The 9432-nt window shown below is 42.7% G+C and overlaps 1 pseudogene; it reads right to left on the bottom strand.

Moving 5' to 3' along the window:
- Window positions 1–3212: 3212 nt before the first annotated feature.
- Window positions 3213–3728, bottom strand: LOC148122044 (large ribosomal subunit protein eL29 pseudogene; annotated as a pseudogene).
- Between the last annotated feature and the right edge of the window lie 5704 nt (window positions 3729–9432).

Raw genomic sequence — 9432 nt, 5'->3', positions numbered from 1 at the left:
AATGACTTGTACGTGGAAAGCACAATTCCTAGCATGACCAAAATATAGCTTTTTGCCTTTCATGATTCATTGAAAATTTACTCAGTTTATTCTTCTCATATTACCTTCCTCAAAGCGTCATCCAAGACCCAGCATGACTGACATTTGTTAAGTCCGGTTTGTGGAGTCGCCCAAAAACCAGCAAGGAGACCACGTCCTGTACGGAAAACAAAGAGTCTTTATTCTTCCTCAATTTTGAGCTTGGATTCTCTGTGGGTCCAAGGCATTGGCACAAACAGAGAGCCTTGAGCTCGGTTGCGTGGGTTTTTTTTTTATAATAGCAGAGGTTGGGGTGAGGGATTTCTAAGGTTCAGGACTCCTGATTGGCTGACATTTGTCTAGGGGTGTCCTGGTGAATGTGTGCTGGCAGGAGATTCTGTCTTCCAACTGTCCATACAATTGGAATGTTAGGAATTTCCTTTGGATGGTCTGTTCCTGGGTGGTGGCTGGGGAGTCTCAGTTTGTGATCTTTTTTGGAGCCAGGTATTGATTGCCTCAGGATTAACTGGAGACTCAGGCCTCTATTGAGCTTGTCCTGGCTGAGTCCTACATTTCCCCCTTCACAAGTACCAAAGACAGGACCCAACCATGAGTCCTACTTGGTTTTAAGGAGATATTATTGGGATCTAAGAACCATTAACTGACAGATTTTTCCAGGGCAGTGGCCAGCCTACCAGGCCCTGGAGTTCTGATCTTTGAGTACAACCAGATAGTAATTATAATCCTGAATGTCCTCTGTGATTCTGTGGTTCTGCATAAAGAACCAAGGTGTCCTCTTACTGTAGAACAATTTTAGTTAATAAATCCATTAATTGACAGCTCTGGACCTTTTGTTCTTGTTGATATGCCAATGGGCATTATAGGTAACTATTTTTTGTCCCCTATACCAGGGAGTTCTTCCTTGTCTCAGCATTTCAAACGATTCTGGGCAGGGAGCATGGGACAACGTGTTTCTTTCTGCAACTACTTCAAGCTGGCATTGGGGCCTTGTCATCAGGACCCAAGAAGGCTGAAAGGCTGGCCAAAGATAAGGAGGGAATTCAGGCAATGGGGCACTCATCAGAAGCATGTGGTCCGCAGATTGTTGAAGAGACAAGGAGAATTCACATCAGCTGGACTGGTCCACATCAGCCCTCAGCAAGTCCAGGGCTCGCAGTCATTTGGAGCAGGTTGTTGTCAGCAACTGATGCGTAGATGTACCTGCCAGTCAAGTGGAAATCTATTGAGATAAGTTTAAACTATGAACAGAAGTTAAAATTTATATACTTAAAGGAAAATAATACAATTGAAACTTTCAGACCCATATTGAAATCTATATTGTAGGGAAAAAAAGCAGATAACGGGTATCTGTTAAACAGCAGGAATAGACTCACACCTTTGAGTCCTCACTGAAACTATAGATTTTGATTAGAAGCATGTATATTTTTCTGCTGTACAGAGAGCCAAGTATGGACTGGACAGAGATATCTTTGGCTTGATAAGAAACACCTTTAAGTTCATATTTAGATGGCAACCAGAATAAATCTAAAATTTATTCTAAAATCTTGAGCTTGTGCCCCAAACAGTAAGTAGTCATGGCTCTATGAGCTTATCAGAAGTGTACCATAGAAAAGAAAAGAAATCAGAAACATTTTCCATATCTTAACCTGTATTTACATCTTACATCATTTTTTAGACGCTCAAAGCTTATGAGTCTTTATATCCTCAGACCTTTATATATCTTAAAACATTTTTTTAATCAAGAGACCTAGTAGCTTTACAAAAAGCAAGGATTGATTTCTATATATATATATAATGAGCCAACAAGCTGGCTATAGCTTTGTGGAAGGGTCTGGATACCTGTTGCTGCTAAATTGACATTATAGCTGGCCTAACCATTAATACTATCAGAGATCTCAGAAAGGTAAATAAATTATACCTGAGTACTGATCAAGCAGCTTCTGAAACTATAAAAAATGGCAGGAACCAGAGTCCATGAACAGTTAGCCATACCCAGGTCTCCATAGCATTGGAGGTAGAAGTATTCAGAACAGCAGTCTTACTGTCTAAGCCAGGCCCATGAGGTGATTTTTTTCCCCCTGTGGAAGAGAGACATGGAAAAGACTGACCTTATTTTGTCTAGGCAAAAGTGGTGCAATCAATTCTCCAATGTCCTGCTATTTGTTCAGAGGCTGGGCCGGGTCCTTGCAGCAGGTGTTGCACTGGAGCATCTTGGCCAGTGGTCAGCGTTGTCGTAATCCAAGTGGAGAAAATCATGATGTCCCATAGTCTTCTTTGGAGACCAAGGGTCACTGCTAGGATATTGGAGTCTCTGTCCAATATAATAAGCTTTTAAATCATTATTTTAAATGCCATATTCTGCAGATCTCTGAAGTCTGAGGGCTGTCTAGATATATCTTATCAGATAAACTTTGTTTCTAATTACTTGTTTTGTCTTGGAAAACATACACAGGGAAGCAAATAAGACTTATCCCTGTAATTAATTATATCAGTACTTTAAGGATGACTGACTAACTATCTTGTATTTCCTAACAGTTTATATTAAGTTATCAGTTTTTATAAGACTAAAACCTTACATTCTTTCAGGTGTAGCCTTTAAAAAAATAATGATTTTGAGTTGAAGCTAATAAGAGTCATTCTGAAGGTTAAAATAGAACAAGTTTGAATCCAGCTGTCAATGCTGTCTCCAGCCAAGTCAAGGAAAAGGTCCCAGGGTGAAAAAGGAACAGAAAGGAGCCTAGGGGCTAGCTTTGCCCTTGACTAATTCTAAGGTACCAGGCTCAAGTGTAGATAAGGGCCACAAGTTCCTTTTGCCAGATATAAGGAGGGCAACACCTTCTTAGGAAGTAAGAACTTTCTCCAAGCAACTGAGGAACTGGGAGCTTCTTCAAAAGCCTGAACCTGGGGAAAGGACTTCGTAGTTCTATCTCTGTGAAGAAGTACGAGCTTTAGAAAACAACGATTTTTCAATGGAAGTTTCTCTTAGTATCAATATAAAAAAATTATATGACTCAGTTTATCCAAATACCTTAAGCTTAGCAGAATTAGCAAAGACAAGGAGGCTAGACATACATCCTTACTTCTGAATAGACCTCGAGTAAATAGAGACATTTTCTAAGCCACTGATTCTCAAGTTTTTTTTTGGTTTTTTTGTTGTTGTTGTTGTTGTTAGATCTTGCCTCAAGTTTATTTGTAAAAACAGCATAAGGTCCTGATCATCTGCAAATACTGTGTAGATATTCACACCAGTCCATCTGTCTTCACATTGGCAGACTGAGACCTTTTTTTATGGGGCCTTCACAGGGGCCTGGGCACCTTTGGGAGCCTGAGCTGCAGCTGAGGCCTCTGCCTTGGCTTAAACCTTGGGTTTTGTTTTTTGGAGCCTACGACCCCTGGCCATATAGCTTCTAATCCGCTTCCCAAGCTTGGGGTGAGCAATCAACGCGAGCCGGGTGAGTTTGCGTGTGGGGCCCTTTGGCACCTTGGGCTTTACCACCTTGGGCTTCACCAGGGCCTTGATGGCCTCTGCTCGGGCACTCATGGCCTTTGCATTATTCGCCTGCATCTTCTTCAGGCCTTTCTTGTTGTGCTTCTTGGCAAAGCGCATGTTCCTCAGGAACTTGGGGTCGACCCCCTTGAGAGATTCGTATCTTTGTGACCGCGGTTTCTTGATGCCATTTCTGTGCCATTTCCGGGACTGGTTGTGTGTGGTGTAGTTCTTGGACTTGGCCATGGCTGGACGGTAACCGGCGGCTCCCGAAACGCCTGCGACCGGAAGAGAACTGATTCTCAAGTTTTTAAAGCTTTGACCTTTTAATATAGTTCCCCATGTTGTGGTGCCCCCCCCCCATTACAAATTTTTTCCCGTTGTTATTTTACAACTGCAGTTCTGTCATTGTTATGAATCTTAAAGCAAACACATGATGTGCAGGTGGTCCTAGGCTACCCCTGTAAAAAAAGGTTTTTTGTTTTGTTTTGTTTTGTTTTATCACCAAAGTGTCGAGACTCAATGGGCTGAGAAACTATTTCAAGCCCTTTGCCAGACTGCTTGGGCCATTGTGTTGCTGCATTACAAGAAATGAACATCCAAGTTTCTGATTACCATTTTGTGATTATGGCTGTGACCCTAATTTGTAGCTTTTTATTAAGTCCAAACATTAACAATATAAAGCATTTTATAAGCACAGATGTCCCACTGCCTTATAAATTTAAATATTTTAAAAACGTGTTTAAAAATTAAACTCTCTTAAATGTCTTCCTATAATATCAAAAATAAAGTACCTCTTTGTTCTCATCCTCGACAGCATATACATAGCCTGTCTTTTAAATCTCAGCCTGCTCAATTTCACTGTAGCTGGTGCTTCTGGTGACGATCACCTGGTACTGGCATTTTGAAAACTATTAAGGCTCATCCTTGTAACTGGACTCTCTTTAGGACTCTAGTCCTGCCATACATTTGAAAACCTCAGTTGTTTCCGATGATCTTTTTATGTCTTTATAACCATTATCACCTAGGTGACTCTTATATTAACAAAGTCTAGCTAGCAGAACAAGGTACATTTTTTAATATAAAAACATTGAGGTGCAATGACTTATATATATATGATTTAGCGTGTTAAAGTTAAATATAGATAAATATCTAATTATATATATATTATATATATATATATATATATCTTGTTTTTTTAATAATGGAACAAGAGCCATCATGCAAAAATCTATCCCACTTTAAACTATCTTGGGATCTGCTGTTGCCTCCTAGTTAGGCCCACGCCACGTGGCCACCTTTACTCAAGACAGTGGTGAAATCATGCAGCATTTTTTTTTGCAGCATTTTTTTTAACTCTAGCAAAATGGCAATCCAAAATTTAAAATGGAACCATGCCTTATGGTTTCTTTAAAATTGCCTATGCATAGATTTTAAGTTATCAACTCCCAGTGTTACTAATTAATTCTTAACTAGTTTTATTTTAATTCTAACAGATTTTTGATCATATGTAACAAAATAAACCTACAAATCTGAAGCTACAGAATGTTCACATAAATACAAATATTTCTGACTGTTCTGCTGTTTTCTTCTCCTTGTCACTGTGTCAGGGGCTCACACTGACAGAGTGACAGAGGAAACCTTTAAATAAACATGGGTCTAACAAAGAAAGAACCTTAATCCAACTCTATAGCCAGCTTTTCAATAAAAAAGTCATAAAACAGTTTTAACATTATCTATATCAAAAAGTCATCTGAATTTCTGCTAAGTCAAATCCAGTAACCAGAGTTCAGAGATAAATTCTGAAGTCAGGCCCATAAATGTGGCCACAGCAGTGATGGGTGGCAGAGACAGCAAAAATATCCAAACCATTTCTGTCTCAGCTCCATGCTTGAAAGAAAACTTACATAGACAAACTTTTCAAAAAATAAGCATTCTCAGTATTTGTAGGTATGAGAAACCACAGCAAACATAGTTCACTGCCCCTTGTGGCTTTCTATAACTTTTATATACCTTTAATCCATTTTTCCTCTCTTCATTCCTTCAATCTCCTGCTTTCTTTCTCGCTTTCTAGACAACATACCAGTCTTTTTTGCTTTTTTATCAAAGTCTTTCTCGATTTTCAGACAACATAAAATCTCTTACCAAAGGCTTTCTCGTGGTTTCCCTCAGTAGTTTATAATATATTGTATGGCTACAATATTTTAAACAAGACCAGAAACATGCATTAACAAAAATAACTTTAAATTTATATCACATAAAATCCTGTACCAGCATGAAACATCTGGGACTAACAGTAGTTCGTCTCATACCCTAACCAATAGTAATTTGTAGCCAGCCTCTCTAAATGATGACAGATATTTATAACCTATTGGATTTGAATGTCCAAAGCATCTCTGGTGGAGGAAAGTCTGGCTATAGTGTCACAACACGGTCTCTGCAGCTTAACACCTATAGTCAATGCCTTTGGCTCACGGAGTCAAACTTTGTCAGATTTGGCCAGAATTTGAGGCAAATAGTCCCCAGGGCAGGGCCGAGGGAACCCATCCACCAGCTTGGGAGGGACAGGGTGGCATGCAGCATGGGGGGGGGGGTTTGTTAACTTCTCCAGACATAGCAATTAAACCCAGATTCCCTGTGTGAAATCTTTTTTGTTGTTGTTGTTGTTTGTTTTGTTTTGTTTTTTGATACAGGGTTTCTCTGTAGCTTTGGAACCTGTCCTGGAACTAGCTCTTGTAGACTAAGCTGGCCTCGAACTCACAAAGATCCGCCTGCCTCTGCCTCCCAAGTGCTGGAATTAAAGGCGTGTGCCACCACCACCTGGCCCAGTGTGTGAAATCTTATTGGGATACATCTGCCAGCTAAACTGTGGCTGGCAGCTTTGCTACATTATAACAACAAGGCTGTATAACCCAGCCACCCACCCATACAAGCCTGCTGCTCCACAGCCTCCTGCTTGAATGACAAACCTGCCTGTGTTTCCCGGGCAATGTTTCCCGGGCTGGCTCCTTTCAATGAAATGTTTAAGACAGGTAGAGGCTGTTTGTCTCATCCCTTTTAGGAAAATAAACCCCTACGTTTATGGCCCTATCTCTAAAGTCCTGTAAGTGATCCAATACCAAAGTCAAAGAAGTTGTGATTTGAGTCTGTTCCATTATATCAGTCTCATAAGGATGCACAAAAGACAAAAAACCAAAACAGCACATAGAACAATACAGGGTCCTCCAGGCTCCTGGAGGCAAAACCAAATCAAAAGCAGCCTCAAGCTGTTTTGTGAAGCGACCCACCCTGTCTATTTACAGAACTGAGATGCTGCAAGCATCTTGCTGTCTACCTACATAAATCAAAGAGATCCACTCTCATATAGAAGGGTCCTGGGACCCAAATACAGAAGGGCCCAGAGGACATCTCCCCAGGTACCCTGCCTGTGATCTTTTCGTGTGTCCACATAGGGCATCTACGGGCCTTCACAGATTCTGGGTCCATTTACAGAAGGATATCCAAAGAGAAAGACACAAGAAAAGAAATGCATACACACACACACACACAAAACACACAGAAAACTTACTGGCCAGCTGAAGGCGCTACAAGGTGGTGGGCCTGGTGGGCCTGGGGGAATCCTGGGTGAGCCCCCAAATGTTATGCCCAGATCATGGAGTGCCCCCAGAACCAACTAGGAGACCGAGTCCTGTATGTAAAAGCAAAGAGCCTTTATTCTATACAAGTTTGCAAACTTGGACTCTCCAGGTGTTTATTGTATTGGAATAGTCTCAGAGATCCAAGCTCAGTTAGAGTTGGGTTTTTATAGTAGCAAAGGTGGGGGTAAGGGATTTCTAAGGTTCAGGACCCCTGATTAGCTAACATTTGTCTAGGGGTGTCCTGGAGAGTGTGTGCTGGCAGATCATCCTATCTACAATGGTTGGAACGTTAGGAATTTCCTTTGAATTTCCCAGGTGGTGTCTGAATCTCAGTTTGTGGTCTTTCTCAGAACCAGGTGTTGCCTCAAGGTTAACTACTGAGACTCAGGCCTCTATTGAGCATGTCATGACTGGGTCCTATGGTGATCCTAGCTACAATTTGGAACTTCCCACCATGGCTTGTGATGCAAAGGCTTGGCAACAGGGCGTATCACACTTCTAGGTCTCACACAGCTCAAAAAATTGGCTTTTCCATACAACACGTGACTGCCGTCATTTTGACAGAGGTCAGGTGACCTTACCACCATTTTAACTTAGGCCAGGTGACCTCACCACCATCTTAACTGATGGCCAGGTCAGGAGTGTAATGGTCTGTACTGTTCCTTTAAGAGACAAGCCCCACCCAGTCTGCTGAGGCAAGTAGATTTTCCTTCCACTTCCAGCCTGAGTTTCCTCCCTTTCTATCTCTCCTGAAGAGACAGCTTCTGCCTCTCTCCCTTTTCCCCACTTCTCCCCTTCCCCCTCTCTTTCTCTGTTTCTCTCTCTCTGTGTTTCTTTCTTTCTCTCTCTCTGCCTTTCTGTTCTTCTCCCTTCTCCCCTTCCCCCCCTCCCTTTCCCCTCCATAACCCACTAAATAAATACCCACTTCCTTTGCATGGCATACCTAGTAGGTAGGTCTCTGTCTCTTGCTGGCCACGTGGCTCCTTACCTGGAACCGGCTACCTTCATGTCCTGCCATGGTCTCGTGGCCCTCAGCCACTCGGGGAACGCCATCATTTTATTTTTACCATAACATTTGGTGCTTGTGACTCGGCCAGGCTCTCTCCACGTTCCCTCCCGCCTGCAGGCCTGCAAAGGACACATGGAACCCTGGGCTCGGGAACTAGGTTTCTTTACCACAGCTCTGTGTTCTGTCTGCCTGAATGCCGACTTCTATGCACACCAGCAGCTTCGGTAGTGAATTTTGCCCTTCCAGGCCCAACCACAGCCTTCATGGCTACAGTTGAGCCCTACACTGACATTCATCTCGGTTGCTTCTCATAGCTAAAAATGTGATCAGACTACCCAAGGTTAGTCCTCCCATCCTAGCACTGCACACATTGTGTGGTATATTCGATTTGGGGCTTGGGGTCCCTCAGATTTTTCTTTTTCCTTTCATTTTCTTTTCTCTTTTCTTTTCTTCTGGACCACTCATAAGTAGTCCCCCTCCATGAGAGATGCTCGGAGCAGCCTCTAGCCTCTCTGGCTTCCTGGTCGCTGACTGGAGTCAGTCAGGCTTCAACATTCCACCTGTAGAGAGGAGACGTTCTCCTATAGGCTTTGCGGTGTTCATTCACTGTTTTTGTGGGTTTTCGCGTTTTCAGCTATGGTATAAACCCTCAAACTTCATCCACCCACTTGTGACTGCCCTGCTGGTATCCCGCTGGCTCCGCTTTTCCTCAGACTATCCCTGCCACCGCTACTACTGGTGAAGTGGAAACCGACAAGATTAGTTGGATCTGCGAGGCAGCTGCTCTCTATATGACACCCACCTGTGAATGCTCTGCCAGTGTCTCGCTGGCTCTGCTTTTCCTCGGACTGTCCCTGCCACCACTACCACTGGCCCCGTGGAAAACGACAAGATTAGTCAGATCCATGAGGCAGTTGTTCTCAATTCCAGCCTTTGCTCCCTGCTGTGGCTGTGGTGCAGTGGCTCAGCAACAGGGTGAATCACACCTCTAGGTCTCTCTTGTTGTTATGTTTAAAACTCCCGCAGTTCAAAAAATGTGGCCACATGACCGCTGCCATTTTGACTGAGGTCAGGTGACCTTACTGGCATCTTAACTAAGGTCAGGCAACCTCACTGCCATCTTAACTGATGGCCAGGTAATGTGATCAAGTCCTACCGTTTTTACTGAGCTATACCCTGCCTAAATTCCTCTTGCTGACTCTGTTACGTGTGTTTTCTGCAGTGGCATGCCTTTGGTAGGGCCCACCAAGAGTATCCAC

The sequence above is a fragment of the Myodes glareolus genome, chromosome 5 (genome assembly GCF_982192425.1).
Source record: "Myodes glareolus chromosome 5, mMyoGla1.1, whole genome shotgun sequence".
Classification (NCBI taxonomy): Eukaryota; Metazoa; Chordata; class Mammalia; order Rodentia; family Cricetidae; genus Myodes; species Myodes glareolus.
This window is presented reverse-complemented; position numbering and strand designations above follow the sequence as displayed.